The sequence below is a fragment of the Hylobates moloch genome, unplaced genomic scaffold (assembly GCF_009828535.3).
Source record: "Hylobates moloch isolate HMO894 unplaced genomic scaffold, HMol_V3 SCAFFOLD_2, whole genome shotgun sequence".
Taxonomy (NCBI): Eukaryota; Metazoa; Chordata; class Mammalia; order Primates; family Hylobatidae; genus Hylobates; species Hylobates moloch.
The window spans coordinates 2,032,886-2,052,019 of record NW_026652277.1 but is presented as its reverse complement, the minus strand read 5'-3'; the positions used below and the strand labels follow the sequence as shown (position 1 = coordinate 2,052,019).

General features: G+C 39.7%; 1 long non-coding RNA gene across 1 annotated transcript; it reads left to right on the top strand.

The window, feature by feature from the left end:
- Positions 1 to 428: 428 nt before the first annotated feature.
- LOC131381465 (uncharacterized) lies at positions 429 to 17,934 on the top strand. The gene is made up of 5 exons (XR_009210214.1): positions 429 to 512; positions 2,047 to 2,323; positions 3,383 to 3,469; positions 10,739 to 10,829; positions 17,822 to 17,934. It is a non-coding gene; the product is annotated as an uncharacterized LOC131381465 (long non-coding RNA).
- The last annotated feature ends 1,200 nt before the right edge of the window (positions 17,935 to 19,134 follow it).

The window sequence follows — 19,134 nt, the reverse complement described above, 5'->3', positions numbered from 1 at the left end:
ATTAGAAAAGGTCAAGGAAAATACTGGATGTGGGAAGCAAATGAGAAACCATATGAAGATATGTGACCCAAGACAGAACAAATAATATAGAGAATTTTTCATGATAGCTTTATAAAAGAAAGTGTTGCAGTGCTATTTAAGGCAATCTTGATGGATAAATGTTGTTCTGGAAGAATATAGATGAAAATTGTTTGAAATGCTTGTTCCCCGGTGCCATAAAGAAATAGTACTTGAACATAAATTTAATTTCCTCAGAAAGCCCATTTTTATACTTTCTGCAGAAAGGGAACACTCGCCAGCAGTTTTGCCAGGAGAGTACACCCAACAAAGGAGACAGGGTCATTTATAACCTGAGGCATCCACCCTACTGCTGTGTCCGGTTTCCATTGGCTGGAACGGGACCTCACCTTCTGTATTTGTCCTGACTGGCTAGCAACTTAGAACTTTTTAAAAGAGGCAAAGGCAGAGGAGAACAAAGGAAGGAGGAAGTAACTGGTGGAATGCTGAGAAAGGTAAAAACACCTTCAAATAAGGAAGAGGAACAGGCTATGACCTAATGCTTGCTTGAACCAGTATAAGCATGCCAGGGCAAATATTTAGGCTAAATTTTGGAAGCTAAGAACATAAAGTACATTGATTTCTTTATTACAGCTAGCAGATATTTCAGAATGTTAGCACAGGTGTTTGAATAAATTTTGCTTCTAAGAGAAGTTACTATTTATTCCTAATTAGATGGGGAGGAAAGTCTTTGAAGAGGAACCTCTACTTTACTTTTTACAAAATGAAAGGGAGAAAGTGGTCAAGATTAAAACTTTCAGGCAGAGAAAAAATCCTGAATAAATACATGGATATAGAGAACCTATGGACCATGTCCCAGGATGATTGGGGCATGGGAAATATGTAAGGACATCATTAAAAATAAGGCTGATACTCCTGTTGCAAAGTTGGTGTTGAGTGCAGGAATGGCACAGTGTCGGAACAGCAGTGTACAGAAGAATGATCTATACATAAATGAAAATCTTTTAGACTAAAGGGGAGCCTAATTATCATTTTAGAAATTTAATTGTTTGCAAATCATTCACCATTTTGTGTAGTATTTTGAGATACTGTTGATTTTACATAAAGTCTTGCTGGAATATTATGGACGTCCATTTTCTTGATTAATTGGTTTCTATTATGTTTATTTTACCTTACGTTTCTTCATCATAAAATTATGGTTAATTAGAGTTGGTTGACTTTCTGCATGAATTGTCACTTGTGTGCATGTTTGTGTGTATGAGATAAAAATTAGAAAACACTATTAATTTTGTGGTCAAGCCTTTGGGAGTTGGTGGCAGAAACCGTGTGCACGAAGTGCTCATCTGCTCCCAGACATCTTCCACTTCTCTTGGTCATTGTTTTAAAATGTACAATTAGTCATGGCCTGTGGGCAGTGGGAAAAGTTCACCAAATTGCATAAACAATATTTTTAATAATCAAAAGTCTTTTGAAAATGTTAGAAATCCAGTTAATATCCACAGTGTTGAATCCATGGAAAATCATATCTACAATCAAAACAATGTGTTAAGCAGAGTGAACATATTTATTAATGATGTTAAATAGTGTATTTTAGCTCTTCCAGAGTACTTTCTAAGACAATCCCCAACTGAGCAACATTTAATGTGTTGATTATCAGCTATGTTGCAAGGTGCTGGGCTATGGAATACATACATACCTACATACATACATACATACATACATACATACATACGAAGTATCTCCTACCTTTAAGGAGGGCAGTATAGTAAGAAAGATATATTTATAGACAATTAATGATAATGTATTTTGAAGTATTGTATTACAGATATGCAGAAAATTATTGGGATCTGGTATTTACGCTAAAACTTAAGAAAGTTTTGGACTCTTTTGAAATGTGCAGAAGGGCACACACAAGCCAAGACCAAAGTAAAAATCTAGAAATGATTTGAGGATGTTCATACCCACTCCCCCCTGTATTTTCATATCTATTTATTTGACATCATATTTAAAAACGTTCCCAAATTTCAGCATTTCATTGTGCGGGCATCATCATGCATGCTCTGTAAGAGGAGAGTAAGATCAATACTCCTACTTGTAAATGAAAGAGAAGAAAACAAAAACAAGCAAATTCCTTCTAAGGTGTGAGGAACATGAGTAAACAGAGAAATCACCTAAGGAGAAAACAGCAAGCAGGTTTGAAACTGTGGCCACCAACGACCCGAGGGAGCACAAAACCCAGCCCGCTTGCCAGGGAGGCTGGCAGAGCCCACACCCACTCTGGTGCCCTGGTCGGTTACATTCTGCTGTATGTTATTCCTGCATTTAGCTCATTCTATCAAAAGCCCAAGCTCTCAATGCCCGCAAAATGAGCCAGCAACAGGATTATTCTCATAGAAAATGGACCATTGACGGCTCAGTCGTTAAAGCCAATTCAGACGAATCATGTCTTCTTCCAAGTGCCCAACTATCCCTAATGTGTAACTAATAAATATTTGTGAAATAATTTATTACTGAAAATTAGGTTTTAGTAATTTGCGTTATCAAAATAAATTCAGTTTGAACAAATGGAATATCAGACCATAAAAATTCATAGGATGTACGAAAGAAAATAGTAAGAAAGGCAGATTTCTCATAAATATTATAAGTTTTGTGATGGTTCTACGCTTATAATTCTGAAAATATGTAAGCAAACATCTTAAATATCAGTGAAAAAAAATGCCCTTTTAGATATATTAGAGAACAATTCAAGGAGAAAAAAAATCACCAATTCAATGGTGCATTTGAATGGTGAATATTATCACCATTCAAAAAAACAGGCTATCATTAATATACAACCACGATCCTATTAATATCTACTAATTGTGGGAAAACATGATTGGAAATGGAAACAAAAAATGCAATATGAGATTGGTGGGAAATTTATGTCTTACCATAGGAAAAAAAAGGTGAACGCAAATTATGTCTTTCTTTCGGGATGTACACTTCTCCCGCTTACGACCAATTAGTGAATAAGGTCCACAAGGATTATGTGAATCCTGGGCAGGTCCTGAGCTACTCAGCATTGAACAGCATTCGAGGCCACTGCAGTGGAGCCACTCTCATCAGTAACAGGCATATTCTCCCCGGGTCTTCATCCTAATACGAGCAAGTGGGAATCTTGTCAGCATGTGGTTTTTCTGCCCTTTCCTGGCAGTTGTCAGATTTATACTTATGTAGCAGCCAGGAGTACATTATTGTTTCCAAGGAAAGGAAATGGCACATCTCTTTGACACTGCAAGATCTGACCCACTGCTTTAATTAGCATTTTTACAGAAAATAATCTGAAATGACAACCAGTCTTTCCTACTTCCTTTCTGCATTTCAGTTTTGAAGCAGCGTTCAAAATCAGTTGTGGATCAAGTCAAGGTGAACTCTGAAACAATACTTTAAATACCCCTGGATGATTTTGAAGGTATTTGTAAGTGAGAATAATTCATTCTGTTTTAAAGCATAAAATTAAGTTTCCCCAAATGCAACATGTGAGTTAAAAGAATCACACCCTTTTTAAAAAAAAAAAAAAAAAACGTTGATGGCATCCAGCCAGAAACTACCTGCTCATAATTTGCTGAAATCTACATAGCTCATCATTTCACGTTGTAAACTCCATTGCACATAGAACACATACTTAAGACAGAGGAGCCTGCTAAATGCACATATTTGCCATTGGGCTGGTCCTGGTCTTTAAATGTGGCACATCCATACCACAGAAGAGAAGGTCAAACTGCTTTGAATTTGAGAGACTCAATCCTTTATTTCCATCAGACTTCCAGAAAAACAGTGACCGGAAATGGCAGAGGGGTTCCTCAATCCTTGTAGACAAAATATGAACAACCAGGCTTCTCTCCCTTCCAATGGAACGTAAATGGAAAAAAAGCAAACCACAGCCGCCTACATTTAGGAGAAGCTTTTATTTATCTCATTATCAAGTTCCTTTTAATTTGCTAAGAGTTTCTGATGGCAAACAAATACCTCTTACCCCCCACTTCCGAGAATGCAGGAACAGATGAAAGGAAAGTGTAATGGTTTTGATCTCATTAGGACATCGGCATTAGTGGGGCAGCAATTACAAAAGTAATTGACTCTGCTTCACCCGGTGTCGGGAGGGAGTCATTCTGAAGACCCATCGTGCTCCGAGGTTGGGCTGTCATCCTTCATCTTCTGCTGTGTGCCCATGTGTTAGGTTTTCATCCCTCAAAGGCATTCAGTCTTTCTCTGGGACTCAAAGTGTAGCATAAGAAATATCTTGGAGTGTTGGTTGCTGCTGCCTGGGATTGACTGTTCAGATACAGCTCCATCAGGGAAACCAAATATGTTGCTGCCACCCTGACATTTTTGTGTTTTTCTACCTGATCATCTGTATAGGACAAGGGAATTTCTTCTCTGTGGTAACCTGTCATGAATTCATGATGCCAGCATACCCAGTAAAGTTTTTAATGTGCAGTATGGGTTAATTCATAAGACATGGTCTGACTCAGGTTTGTTTATACAAAAATGTGCTCTGTCCACACCAACATGGCACATGTATACATATGTAACAAACCTGCACATTGTACACATGTACCCTAGAACTTAAAGTATATTAAAAAACAACTAGTTATTGGGCACTATGCTCTCTACCGCAACTCTCAGCATCACACAATATACCCATGTAACAACCTGCACATGTACCCTCTGAATCTAAAATAAAAGTTGAAATTATTTTAAAAAGTGCTCTGTCTACTATTAATTTATATGACCCATGTTTTTCAGTAACCTTTAATTTTAGAATAGTTTTAAATTCACAGAAAATGTTTAAGATACTCCAGAGGGTTCCCATGCACTCTGTATCCAGTTTGTGTTATTGATAATGTGTTATTAGGGTATATTTGCCACTAGGGAACCATTATGGATGTGTTCATCTTTACTAAAGCTCATATTGTATTCTTGTTTCCTCATTTTTGTCCTCCATGTCACCTCTCTGTCTCGGGATCCCATGAAGGACACTGGGTGACTTTGAGCTGTCATGTCTCCGAGGCTGTTCTTGGCTATCACAGATTCTCAGACTTTCCTTGCTTTTGATGACATTGACAGTTTTCAGGGAGACTGATCAGGTGCTTGGTGGATTGTCACTCAAATGGAGCTTTTCTAACGTCTTTCTCATAACTAGGCAGGAGCTAAAGACATTTGGGAGGAAGACCACAGAGGCAAAGCGCTGTTCTCATCACGGCACATCAAGGGCATACTAAAGTGACTTAGCGTTGTTGGGGTTGATCTTGATCCCAGCCTCAGGTTGTGTTTGTCACATTTCTCCACTTAAAGTGGTTCTTTTTCTTTCTCTTTCTCCTTGTCCCCCTTTTGCTGTTTAAAAGTAAGTCGATGTGAGAATCTCACACTTCAGGAATGGAGAGTTGTCCTCTGTCTCCTTGAGGGTGAAATATCTTTGGAAACTACTTAGAATTCTTTTGTATGGGAGATCTATTTTTCAATCAATAAATAGAGACCTATAAATTGATCTTGTTTATTTATTCATATGATCAATCATTTACCTATATCACTGTGGACTTGTGAATACTGATGTTAGACTTTGGATTATATTCCAATATGATTTTATTTATTTTGTTTTTCAAATTTTCCAGATTTGACCACTGAGAGCTTTTATGCTGGGGCCCGTGTCCCTTTGATATAATCTCATTGTTGTTTTGTGTCTGGAAATTTTTTTGTTTTGTTTTGTTTTGGGGGTACACACTACTTTTTGGCACTACAAGGTGCTCCAGGCTCATGTGGTTTGTTCCCTGCCCCTGTCCTAGGGTCAGCCACTTCTCTAAGGATCCTGGTTTCTTTTACTGGAGAACAGTATTCAAATCCATGATTATGGCTGGGCGCTGTGGCTCATGCCTGTAATCCCAGCTCTTTGGGAGGCCAAGGCAGGTGGATCACTTGAGGCCAGGAGTTTGAGATCAGCCTGGCCAACATGGCAAGACCCTGTCTCTACTAAAAATACAAAAATTAGCCTGGTGTGGTGGTGCACATCTTTGGGCCGAGCTACTTGGAAGACAGAGGTTGCAGTGAGCCAAGATTGCACCCCTGCACTCCATCCTATGCAACAGAGTGAGGCCCTGTCTCGAAAAAAGAAAACAAAAAGAGAAATGTGTTAAAAAAAATTCATGATCAGGGTTCCAGTTGTGCTCCTTGTTACTGGATCATTCTCAGCCTGCAGAACAAGAAAATGTATGTGTATGTTCTAATCCATGTACCTAGAAATAACTCCAAATATTTTATATGCATCCATTTGTATCTATATTAAAGAAAATATGAGCCTCCTGCTGTCCCCACTCCAATCCATTGCCCATGAACTCTTTGACAGATGAGAAAGGAGGAGACAGAAGAGTTAAGTGGGCTGCTGCAGCTTCTGCATTGATTAGTTTTCAACTCTAAACTCCTTCTCAATGTTCTCGGCCTCTGCTGCCAGTTTCATCTCCACCACATCACGGTGTGTACTCAACATGCCAAGTCCAGGTGGGCGTGAAAGTGGACGACCCTCGTCTGCTCTAGGGAGGCCCAAAGGCTGAGAGGTGCACTTTGACCAAAGCTTTTGCAGTCTCAGTGTATCTTCCTATGGATTATGCATGGATTTCAAGATACAAGAAGAGCGAGTTTCCAGTGGAGAAGCCTGGCAGACAATGGCATGATCAGATACCTGAAGTCCACATCACCAGGGTGGAGACTCCAGCCATGAACACCCCCTGAGCAGGAGACTAAGGGGTTTACCCCACAACAGCAGACTTTCTGCCAAAAATATCCGATTGTAAAGCAACACCAGACAAACCCAAATGGAGGGATGTCTTATAAAGTCACACATGCACTCCAAACGGGTCACAGCCCAGAAAGAGAAGGAAGGAGGAGAGGAGGCAGGGCCACACCAGCCTGAGCCAGAGAGCACCGCAAACCAGGAAAACTTTCCACAAAGTGTGGTATGGGGACCATGGGTGGGGTGTGATAAGGAGCTGTGATTTGCATAATAATATTCAATCGAAGTGAACATGCTTTATTTTGATGATGCTTTGGGTTATAAAAGAGAGTATCTTTTATTTTATTAATGGAATAAAGAGGAAACATGCCTCCAACTTAATATCAAATAACTCAGACAAAAAATCATGTATATGTATATATATATAATCAAATATGTCAGTCACATGTGTGTATGTGTGTGTGTGTGTGTGTGCGCACCTGTGTGTGTGTATGATGAGAGGGGAGAGATAGAGATAGATAGATAGATAGATAGATAGATAGATAGATAGATAGATAGATAGATAGATATAGATAGATAGATAGATAGATAGATATAGATAGATAGATAGATAGATGATAGATAGATACATAGAGCAGAGATTGAGAGAGAACAAGTGAGTAAAAATATAAAAATTGATGGATTTGGGTAAAATACATGCTCTAGTTCCTTTTGGTATTCTCAGACTTTCCATCTATGTTTGAAACCCTAAAAATGTAAATAAAAGTTAATAACAAATTATATGGGAGGAAAACAAATTGAGCACACAACCAGTGTGTCAAGCTCTGGGACTTCCATCCCCAAAATGGCCCCATTTCCTAATTTGCACAAAAGCTTTTGGAGCCCAGGGATTGCTCTGTGCTCTGCTCTGAGGCTCATGGAATTAATCCATTCATTAAATAAATGATCATGAGCTCTTGTAACATGCCAGGCCTTTTTCTAAGCTCTCGGCATAGAACAGTGAACAGCATTGACAAGGTTCCTGCTTCTATTGGAGTTTACATTCCAGCAGACAGTGGCAGAAATCAATCACATAGAGGAATATTTATAGAATTTCTAACGGTAATGATTTCTTAAAAGAAAAATATACTATGGCAAGGAGATAGACAATCGGTGCAAAAAATTCAGTTTGTGTGTGTGTGATAGATAAGGAACACTCACTGATAAAATCATGGTAAAAATACAGATTGTGAGCAAAATATGAAGACTTGTGGGGCAAGAGTATCCCAGGCAGAGGAAAGACAGAGAGAGTAAGCAGGCTTGCTTTGTGTTAAGGTGAAGGAAGGAAGGAAGGAAGGAATGAAGGAAGGGGAAAGGGAGGGGAGGGGAGGGAAGAAGGAAAGGAAGGAAGGAAAGGAAGGAAGGAAGGAAGGAAGGAAGGGATGATTGAAGGAAGGAGAAGGGAAGGAAGGAAGGAAGGGAAGGAGGGAGGAAGGAAAGAAGGAAGGGAGAGAGGGAAGGGGAGGAAGAGAGGAAGGGAGGGAGGGAGGGATGGAGAAAGGAAGGAAGAAAGAGAAGAAGAGAGGAAAGGAGGATGGAAGGAAGGAGGAAGCGAAGTGAGGGAGGGAAGGAAGGAGGGGAGGGAGGAAGGAAGGATTGAAGGAAGGAGGAAGCGAAGTGAGGGAGGGAAGGAAGGAGGGGAGGAAGGAAGGAAGGAAGGAGGGAAGGAAGGGAAGGAAGGAAGGAAGGAAGGAAGGAAGGAAGGAAGGAAGGAAGGAAGGAAGGAAGGAAGGAAAGGAAAGGAAGAGGAGTGGGAAGAAAAGCAGAGGGCAGGGACTGCGGGAACCTCGTGTGAATCACCCAGGGCAGAGGACTCCATCCTTCGCTCTGTATTTGCATCTCCCGAGGAGCTTTTAAAAATATCAGTGTCCAAGTGCCATGACTCGGGGTTCTGATTGAATTCATTCGTGCTTGGTAATCAGCATCTATATTTTTCACAGGCTTCCCTAGACTGATTCTAGTTTGTGACTGGGGTGAGATTCATGAATCACTGCCACTTAGGCTGTAGTATTTCATTTTTATTCTGCTTCTGATGGGAACCTCCAGATTTGGAGCTGAGGAATGACATAGTCTGACTTGCCTTTAAAAGCACCCTAGAGAGAACTGACTGGGGAATAAGGTTAGAGGTTAGGACAGTGTGGCAGTCAGAGAGGCTGGGTGCTGGTTTGAACTGGGTGGTTCCTGCAGCAGTCATGAGAATGGTTAGGGATCTGGCTGCCTTCTTACCACAGAGTCTCTCAGCTATGGACTCGGTGGACCGGAGGCTTTTCTTCCCGCCAACTCTGTTTGTTGAATCCTAATCCCGGATGTGACGGCATTTTGGAGATGGGGACTTTGGGGGGTAATGAGGATTAGATGAGTTTGTGATTGCAGAAAACTCAAGGGATTGGTGCCTTCATGAAAAGATGCCCCAAAGAGTTCTCTCCCCTATTCTGCCATGTGAAGGACATGGAGAAAGTGCCATCCATGGACCAAGAAGCCAGCCCTGCACGGTCCCTGAATCCACCTGCATCTTGATCTTGGACCTCCAGCCTCCAGAACTGTGAACAATAGACCCCTGCCGTTGTAGCTTCCTGTCTGCGATACTCGGTTCTAGCATCTCAATTGGACCAAGATACGCTCCAATTTGCCAATGTTTGAAGCAGGGTATGTGAGAAAAAAGACATGAACCCTCGCCATTCTCTGAACAACAACGTTTTTGCCATTTGCTAAGACACAAGAGAGCAAGGGAGAAGAAAGTTGGTGCCTGGGATCAATACTTTAGTTTTGGACATAGTAAATTTAAGAGATCCAAGTCAGAAGTCAACTAGCCCAGGGGAATGAAGAAAACCGAGCCCATTAGTCTAGAAAATTAATATTTACACATGATTCATTCGAAGAACTAAGAAGGCTCGTGCTGACTCTTACTTCTCCTGAAATTGCATTTTCACTCATAAAATAAAGGCAGTTTATGAAATAAGACATATTATTAATTTCTTCAACTTTTTTGTAATTTGTAATATATGTGATGCATCATAAACTTTCATTTCAGTATGAAAATGTGTTTCTGTATTATTTTCTTTGAATAGCAACAAAACGACAGAAAACAAGTTCTCTAAGATAATTATTTGGGAATTGTATTTAAAGACTAACTTTTGAAGAAGTGGAGATCTGACTCATAAGTTGTTTTCTATACAGCATCGCATTAAAGCCTCAGGACTGCCTTAAAAAGACAGGTTTGGAACTTGCTGACCTCTGGCAAGCGCTCTGCAATCCGTACCGTGCTCAATTCTTTCACCGAATTCTGGCACCAGAGGAGCCCCTGTCAGAGCAGAAGGTCTGGGGTCGTTGCTGACCGACCAACAGCCAGGGCGTGGTTGAGGTAGCTGATTTGCAGGTTCCACAAGGACCCTGCTTTATGGCATCTGTAGTCTCTGCCCATCCAGTTCCAAGACCAACTTCACCACAGTCTGAAAGCAGAGTTTTGATGAAATTGTATTAACCGAAACCCAAAGTGAATTCAATTTTAATGTCCTTTTTTCAGAATAAATATTCTGACGTATTCTTCAGTAGCACAAATTGAAGTTTTGAAACAAAGAAACAGGAAAACCATCAGCATGTTCTGAGTAAGGACAGCTTTGACCCAACTTATCTCATCAGAAAAGTAGACATCAGTGACTTGGCGGTCTCGTCAGAAAGCTGTCACTCAAATTCACTGGCACTCCTGCCATTTTGCCCAATACTGAGGGTTCCGCACGGTTCATGTCACCTCATGAACTAACAACAATTTAATACTGAAGAATACGAGGAAATAATGTTCACATGATATCAAATTATAGCCACAGGTTCAAGTATTCACTGAAATGTCTTAATCTGTTCCTAAGCTTTGGGTTAATTCCAGTTTATTACTGGTTTGCTTATTCCATCATCTGTTAGCTCCCTGCAGCATTTTTTAGAAGGTACCAAATAAGAAAAATGTGGATGAAGATGGAGAAAGCACACAAAACTTTTACACACTGGTTTGAAGGTAATACTATTTATTTTGTTTGTTGGTAAACACCTTAATCTAGTTCACTAGCCACTAATGGGCTGCAGAAATAGATTGGTGCAAAAGTCATTGCGGTTTTGGCCTTTTTTTTTTTTGACACAGAGTCTCACTCTGTCACCTAGGCTGGAGTGCAGTGGCATGATCTCAGCTCACTGCAAGCTCTGCCTCCCGGGTTCACGCCATTGTCCTGCCTCAGCCTCCCAAGTAGCTGGGACTACAGGCGCCTGCCATCATGCCCGGCTAATTTTTTTTTTTTTTTTTTGTATTTTTAATAGAAATGGAGTTTCACCGTGTTAGCCAGGATGGTCTCGATCTCCTGACCTCGTGATCCTCTCGCCTCAGCCTCCCAAAGTGCTGGGATGATGGGCGTGAGCCACCACACCCAGCCGGCCATTACTTTTAATGACAAAAACTGCAATGACTTTTGCACCAATCTAATACATTAGAAATAGCCATTTCTGAAAGGTAAACATGTAGGTTTCATGAAACAGACACTCTGTGACATGTGGCATTAGGTAGCATGTGCTTTGCTTACCAGCTTGTCTTACCAAGCAGGTGAGGTGACCTGGTGCAGACATCTGCAGACTGGCTTCAGGACTAGGCAAAACACCTAATGTCTTGAAGCCTCAGTTTCTAGATCCTTACCTGCAAAATGAAAAAGAAGCATAGTATGGGAATCACAGATTTTGTATGAATTACATGGAGAAATGTGAAGTGCTTAGCAAAATATCTAATGTAAGGTAAGTTTCCAGAATATTTTAATATACTCATAAATCATCTCACAAAAATTGATATGCATGTTACCTTTACAAGTATGGAATAGTGGCTTAGGGAAGTAAATTGAGTTATTTAAAGTCCAACATGTAGAAGATGACACCTAAAATCCAATCGAGGTCTATGCACCTGCACAGCCTCTGTTCTCTACACCATACCTCGGTGGTTCTCATGAGCATCCAAGGATTCCACCCAAGAATGTTTGAAATAGCCTGCAAGTTCCAATGGTAATCTGGTATATAGTTTCTTTCGTAAAAATAAAGAGTATTTACTTTTGCTTTGATATTTTTTGCTAAAAAAGTTTTCCCTGTAGTTTTAATTATAAGTTAATATATGTGAGAGAATAATTTAACATCAAAAAATTCAAACATCTCAGTGCTGCAGGCAGTACTTCTTAAGATACTCTCTGAATATTTTGATAATATTGGAAGCAAATATACTATATTAGAATTGATTTTTAAGCATTGGAAATTGACCCGCATTGCAGCCTGTTGCAGAGAACAGGTACAAATACCTGGATAGTCGGTGGTCTGCACCCAGCATCAGAGCACCCTGGTCAACTGCACTCTTGGATGTGAAGTACACACAGATGCCAATCCGTGCCATATCTGCAGCTCTCTGCCTGGCCAAGCTGCGACCACCTTCATCCTTGCAAGTCTGGCATTTCCCAGTGTTTTTAAAGCAATTATTACAGCCCTTGACAAATATAGGATCTGCTGGCCAAGGAACTTCATTTCTAAAACTCACACTCAAACTCAACCAGCATAACCTTGAAGGCACTAGGCTGTGTTTTGGAATCCCAAAATAAAGACATTAACTTGGCAGAAACAGAGAGACACATTTGTGGCCAGGGGTGCTAGAATAAAGCAAGCTGACTCTGACTTCTGGGTTCCTTGCAGCCAAAAAGGGATTTCAAAAAAGCCTTCTCTTATAACTCCATGTTCAAAATTGTCTTTGAAAATCAAGGCAACAGCACCAAGACTTCAATCTATTCCTTTTTAAAACCTAAAATGCAATTATTGCCCATTGTGCTATTTTCAAGCAGGTGATAAAATATCTGGATACTCAACATGCTCACAAACCCCAAACTGATTATCCTGCTACATTTTTTTCCAAATAATATGCAACAGGCATAAATTTCATGTTGAAAATTTCATTTAACAGCGTTTCAACGTATTTTACTAATTGGTGTTGACTTAGAAGAACACGTGATAGTTGTGTTCCTTGGCGACCTTGGTATACCACGGTTTCATCACCGAGTTAAAATATTTGTAATAATTTAAAAAACATTTCAGAAGCAATGTTCTAAGATACATTTTAATCTTGGTTACACTTTCTCTCTTTTTTTATTTTATTTTATTTTTTTTTGAGACAGAGTCTTGCTCTGTTGCCCACGTTGGAGTGCAGTGACGTGATCTCAGCTCACTGCAAACTCCACCTCCCGGGTTCAAGCGATTTTCCTGCCTCAGCCTCCCGAGGAGCTGGGATTACAGGTATGCACCACCACGCTCAGCTAATTTTAATATTTTTAGTAGAGACAGGCTGGTCTAGACCCCCTGACCTCAAGTGATATACCCACCCCAGCCTCCCAAAGTGTTGGGATTACAGGCGTCAGCCACTGTGCCCAGCTGCATTTTACTTTTGATTTTGCTGCAAAATGTAGTGAATCTTTGAGATTTTTAATCTAAGCAGTTGGCCTACGAATGTAGAGCTACATCTTTCAAATGCCTTAAAAGATAGTGTTTTATTTTTTTTTCCTTTTCATCAGTTCAGCTGTTATAATCTCTGTGTTTACTATTAACATTTCTGTTTTAAAAGCCAGATCTGGAGGATTTTCATGACTAATTTAGATCTGTCACTGGATCTTACATGGAATAGTTGTGCAATCCTCTCCGAGCTGCTACTGGCAGCTGTCTTTGGAACAATGTACAAATGGAAACTGCTTAAAACAATAGCCTGAAGCAATTACATGCCAATAACTGCTCAGAGACTACCACACCTGCTTTCCATCCATCCTTATTAACAAGCCTAATTCAAAATCAGAATTGATAGGAAGCAAACTAACCATTACCAGCTGGTACATGCAGATGTCTAAACAAATGTCACTGAGGTGGGAAACCTGGATTTACTATAACCTACAAATATGTACGTTGCAGGTTCAGAACTTTTTTTGCTCTATCATGTTGGAGCCAAGATGATTTTATGTTCAACATGCAAGAGTCTACTTTCTTCTGGAGTGAGAGAAGGAACATTTATAAAGCAAATTGATCTGTGCAAATCAAGGCTTTTCCTATTTCAGGAACCTTTCTGTATTCCTGATCCAGTCTCTAGAGATAAACAATTTTTAGCATCCCATCTTTGATAGGGGTACAGGAACAAACCAATTTAGTGTGTAAGAACAGCGTTAATGACACCCATGATCTTCCCAGCTGTGAGGAATGGCGCTCATTATCTGCAGAAATAATGGCATATGTGAGTATTAAGGCTGTGTTAAAAATACTCACAAACATATCTATCATTCACGTTTCAATGTTTTCTCAACTGAGAACAGCCTTCAAAGAGAGACAGAAGGGCGTGCTATCAAAGAGTCCTCCTTTGCAGCTCACAATTGGGTTTTTGCCAGGGCAAGCCGTTGTGCATTTCTTGAAGTCAGGTTCTCTGCTCAACAGAAGGTGTGCTGAATAATGTTACAGGCTCTGTTCCCAGGAGACATGGAAGGTGAGAACCATCGAGAGGAAAGGGCAGAGGATCGAATGAAAGCGCATGGGTCAACCACAAACCTTTCCATTCTTTACAAATTGGAAATCTTTTAAAAAATACTTTTAATATGTTAGACACTTTTTTTATGAGAGGAGTCATTTTGTTCTTATTCCATATGGTTTCAGAAGTGAAGGATCACCAATATTAGAAACTGTGTGCATTGTGTGGGTGCACCTGCAACTGCATAGTTTTTATTCGGTGTAGAACAAGACACAAAATCTTGCTCCAAAAGTCTTTAAACCATCAGAATGATGATACCAGGTTATGGTGATTATACAGATAGCCTACTATAATTAGTTAATTCTTTAAATGTATATTTTACAGGAAAAGTAAAAACACAAAACAACAGTATTTAGAAGTGAAGAAAGTTATTGACCAAAATGCTCATGGGGGAAAAAAACCAGGAATGTTAACAATGCAAGGACTAAGAGAAGCTAAGGATATTGCTTTCCTTCCTGATGGCTTATGTTTGAGGAACTGCCTCTTCTGGGAAGCCTTCCCTGGTTGCCTCATTTAAGAGCAAACTTCTTCTCCTCACCGTCACTATTTCTCTTGCTCTGTTTAATTTCCTCCCTCATCCTCATCACTTTGGTAAGTGTTTCTTTTGTTTACAGCTGGTTGATGATGAGTCTTTCCCACTAGAAGATAAACAACATGATCCAAAAAAAATCCCCTTTCTAACACTACACCCCTAGAGGCTAAAGGAAAACCTGAAAACAGCCATTCAGCAAAATTAGGAAGAAAAACCAATACAACCCCCAAATGCTTTTACAAACTCATTGCTATCAATCAATGGATCTTGTTTTGTACATATTAACAAACAAAAAAAGGACAGAATCCTTTTTCCTGCTATGATACATTTTTCACTTTTTAAATGCTGTAAATCTCATGCCAATTAGTTTTAGTGCACGTCGTTGATCAAGGGTTAAATTGAAACCGTGGCTTCTCCAGGGTTTTCTGCTATTTTTTGGAGAAAAGCAATTTCAACATTCTGATGAGGGCTTTGCCATGCGAATTTGAGAACCTTTTAGCAACATTGATTACTGCTTTTTGCTTAAATCTGGACATGCAATTATTATCATTTAAACCATTTCAACAGAGAGAATTATCACATTGTCAAATCCATTATTTTTATAAACTATGAGTAATTGTTAATTAGTATACCATAACAAAAATTATTGATATATAATTTTTCAAAAATCTCAAATATTGCTAAATTGTACTGTAGCTAAACAGAAAAGTGTTTAGTTCCATACATTTCACAGTAATACCATTTGACTAAATCATTTAGAACTCTTTAAAACTGAGATCAGTAAGGACATCAGTAACAAATGGTGAAAAGTACTACAAATATTATGTTGACTTTGATGTTATTATTTGATATGTTTTGGCTGTGTCCCCACCCAAATCTCATCTTAAATTGTAGCTCCCACAATTCCCACATGTCACGGGGGGGACCCGGTGGGAGGCAACTGAATCATGGGGGTGGGTCTTTCCTGTGCCGTTCTCATGATTGTGAATAAGTCTCATGAGATCTGATGGTTTTTATAAAGGGGAGTTCGCCTGCACAGGCTCTCTTGCCTGCAATCATGTAAGACTTCCCTTGCTCTTCCACCATGATTGTGAGGCCTCCCCAGCCCTGTGGAACTCTGAGTCAATTAAACCTCTTTCCTTTATAAATTACCCAGTCTCTGGTATTTCTTTATTAGTGGTGTGAGAACAGACTAATACCATTAAATCCCTTAAAGTGATTCACCTACTTTTTTATAGTAATAAAAATGATGCTGATCATTATGACAATAACTAACACCACATGTGTCAGGGTCTCTTCCAAGCACTACCTGTTGCTGTGTATTTTTTGACACAAAGTTGGCTGTATACACGTGTTGAGGTGTGCTTGTGGGTGCAATTGGTTTGTGATTATTAGCCAAGATCAAATCTGTGAGTCATTTGTTCTAGGGTACCTGACTTAATAAGGCCTTCCAAGGCACAGTGTTGTAGAATATTCTTTAATATTTTCCTCTACAGTGTTTATGGTATTCACTAATGACCCTGAAATTTACTTTGAACATTGTATTTAGCGAGGTCTTCCATTCTTGCCTAAACGGAGACCCACAATCTTTTCTGAATAACCCATCTTGTCCCCAGCTGATTAGAATCACCACCTTATTAAGTCTCATTTCCATTTATATACAAAGGTTGTATCACTAGTCTCTTCTGCAAATATGACCGAAAAATAGAAATAAGCAGAAAGATGGGGGTGGTGAGGATAAAAGGGCAGAAGACAAGAAAGAGAGGGGAAAAAGGGAATGGAAAAGAGGAGGTGAAGGATGTAAATTTAATGGGAGTTTATTCTCAGCCAGAATGTTTTCCAAGGGAAACAGAATTTCAAATAGTTAGGGGTCTTCCTCCATTCTAACTGAGATCAGCAATTGAATAAGATTATTTTTCCCTGATTCGATATATGACATATGGCTCTAATAGGGAAAATCTTAGATTTATAGTCAGAATATCCTAGTTCAAAATTTGGCCTTGCTCATTTGCAGAGCTTTAGTGAGAATCAGGTGATGTACAGTATGAGGCCATTTCTATATGTGCATTAGCAGAAATTGTATATTTTAGTTTTAAAGGTGATCAAATATATTGATATCATTGTCCTTTAAAAAGTAGCTAAGGACTAATATATATATATATATATGTATATGAGTATATTTGAAAAACACTAACGAGTCAAACATATCTATTTTAAATTCTGTATGACTGGGCCTCATGACCCTTGCTAAGGCACTAAGACTGCTCCATTGGGGGATATATTGGTAATTTGAAGCAAAATTAAACCAAACTCTGCACAAAAGACAGAAAGTGCCACATGAGACTCCCTTCCTGGCACAGTTGAGCAGGTGCTTAAAAGCTTCAGGATTTGTGAGAGATTAACCACTAAGAGCTATCATCAGTTAGTAATGAACAATAAATGTAAAAACAGAAAGCTTAGTCCAAAATGTGGGTTCAAATTTACATTTAAACTCATTCTAGAATATAAAATAATCCTATCCTATAACTGATGTATATTATTCTCTCTAAATTATTTATATTTTGCTCACAAACCGTCCATATTCATAAATATCATGTTTGGATTGATTTATTTTTGTCTTTATACAGCCTGTTCATCAAGCTCCCAGGCTTTTAATTAATCTGGATTTGGGGTATAAATTCTTTGTGCCTTGATTAATACCAAAGAGGTTTTATTTAATTAAAGAGACAGACTGGTGAAAGGCATTTTAATCAAAAATTTCATATGCATACAGTACGTCTGTATTTAATACTTGGAAAGGGGAAAAAAAACCCTGATTTATTGTATTTATTTTTTAAATGTTTGAATAAAGCAATAGTTCTATTTCCTGTGATGAAACCCTTTATGTTCCTCCTTCATCTTAAAGCTGTCACCCCGCGGAACATAAAGAACAGGACAAGAGCAGTGCAGGCATTGACGGCTTTCCCCATTCAGAGCCTTCGCGCATCCCAAATTAATAAACACATCAAAACGTTCGAATACTTCCTTAAGTTTTCTTAGTTCCGATCGACCTGTTTAGGCCTCTTGCGGGTGTTGTTTTTCACAAAATGTCGGTGAGGAAGTGCAACTCAATCCTAAAATTTAAGGGGCTCATCATGGTTTTGAATGCGTGATTTTATGCTGTTGAAAATGGGCAGCCTGTTAAAATCAGTATTTCATTCACAGACATCTTGATGAAAAAGTTTTCTGTAATTGCATTGAAATCCAATCGTTGTTTTAGAGCATGATTTAAATAACATTTTCTTCATCAAGATACCCTGTAGAGCCGCAGGGCTCATTGCATATCAGTCTGGAGGGCTGGTTGGCTGAGCATAGTACTGGGACTAGCAGCTCAGAACATGTTAGAAATGCAGATTCTTGATCTCTATTCCAGACCTGCACACTCGAAACTCCAGGGAGGAGACCCAGCACTCTGTGTTTTAACAAACCTTCTGGATGATTCTAACGCATACCAGCACAGAGGCTTAACACATACAAAAAGCCCTAACAGGTGTTTTCTTGAAATGCTTCTCCATCCATAACCGATGGGTGGAAACAAGGCGTGTGTTCAAGAAATAGAAGATGAGAACCACCGATTTCACCAATTTCACAGGGACTGAGATGTTTCTGAGGACAGGAGGGCAGACTAGGGGCTGCAGGGGTGAAAGCATAACCCAGATGGAATGCGTCCTCAGTCCCTATTTCCTGGGGAGACTCCGCGGGCCTCCGTTCGGTTTCATTTTGAAGGACAGGTGCAGCACCTAAAGCTCACCCAGTCTATTCATCTCAGCATTCAGGAGACTCCAGTAATTCTGGAACATGTCCTCGGAAGAATAAACTGTGCTACACGCACATGCGTGGCCCTCAGGGCTGGGCAGGGCACACAGGGAGAGGCAAACTGTTCCAAGGCACCCCTGGATCTCATGCCATCACCGAAGTCTGCTGCTTTGGGATCTGATGGTGGGGGCAGTAGGGTCATGGGATCTGAGAAGGGTTGTAAGTCATCAGGGGGGTCTTCCTGCCCACAACTCGGAAACTTAATATTCATATACTTAAAAGCAGTGAGTTCAACAACAGCAGCAGCATGTGTTCAAAGCAATTCAGTGGAAAAAAGGTACAGGCATTTTTTTTTTCAGTAGGCCCCATAAAAGGATACTTCGATTTGGGAATGACAGCCTTTCCCAACGTGGCTGCATTACT